Source organism: Chenopodium album, chromosome 14 (assembly GCF_948465745.1).
Source record: "Chenopodium album chromosome 14, dcCheAlbu1.1, whole genome shotgun sequence".
NCBI classification, from domain to species: Eukaryota; Viridiplantae; Streptophyta; class Magnoliopsida; order Caryophyllales; family Amaranthaceae; genus Chenopodium; species Chenopodium album.
The window spans coordinates 50,438,842-50,439,473 of record NC_137847.1 but is presented as its reverse complement, the minus strand read 5'-3'; the positions used below and the strand labels follow the sequence as shown (position 1 = coordinate 50,439,473).

Here is a 632-nt window from a genome sequence, read left to right as displayed (position 1 = left end):
ATCTAATTTCTGGCAAATAGAAGTAAGCTGAGCTTGCAAAAGGGATACTGAATCAACGTGATGTTTGTCCTTATTTGCATAGCCTCTAAAATTCCCATATTGGGAATTATGTATCGCCATATCTTCAATAACCTGACCTGCATCATCAACATTAAGATTCATAAATCTACCACTAGCTGCGGAGTCTAGAATTGTTCTAGATGCATTCCCTAATCCGTTGTAAAAAGCTTGAATTAACTGCCACTTTGCCAAGTTATGGTGGGGACACTCCCTCTGCAGATCCTTGAACCTCTCCCAAGCCTCATATAATGCTTCATCTGGCTCCTGGGCAAAGTTCTGAATGGCACTTCTTAGTAAAGTTGTTTTCTCTACAGGGTAATATTTGTTATAAAAATTTAAAGCAAGAGTCTCCCAGTTAGTAATACCAAGTGCAGTTCTATTCAAACCATTAAACCACAATTTAGCTTTTCCACATAAAGAAAAGGGAAAGAGAATCTCCCTGATCTGGTCTTGCGTTACCCCTTTCTGCCGAATAGTATTGCAGTATTGACAGAAATCTGCAATGTGAAGATTAGGATCTTCACCCTTAGCTCCACTGAATTGCTTTATTTCTATCATCGTTATGAACTGGG

The 632-nt window shown here is 38.9% G+C and overlaps 1 non-coding gene across 1 annotated transcript; it reads left to right on the top strand.

Moving 5' to 3' along the window:
- The first annotated feature begins 250 nt into the window (after positions 1-250).
- On the top strand, positions 251-357 carry LOC145580472 (small nucleolar RNA R71). The gene has a single exon (XR_014099505.1). It is a non-coding gene; the product is annotated as a small nucleolar RNA R71 (small nucleolar RNA).
- The last annotated feature ends 275 nt before the right edge of the window (positions 358-632 follow it).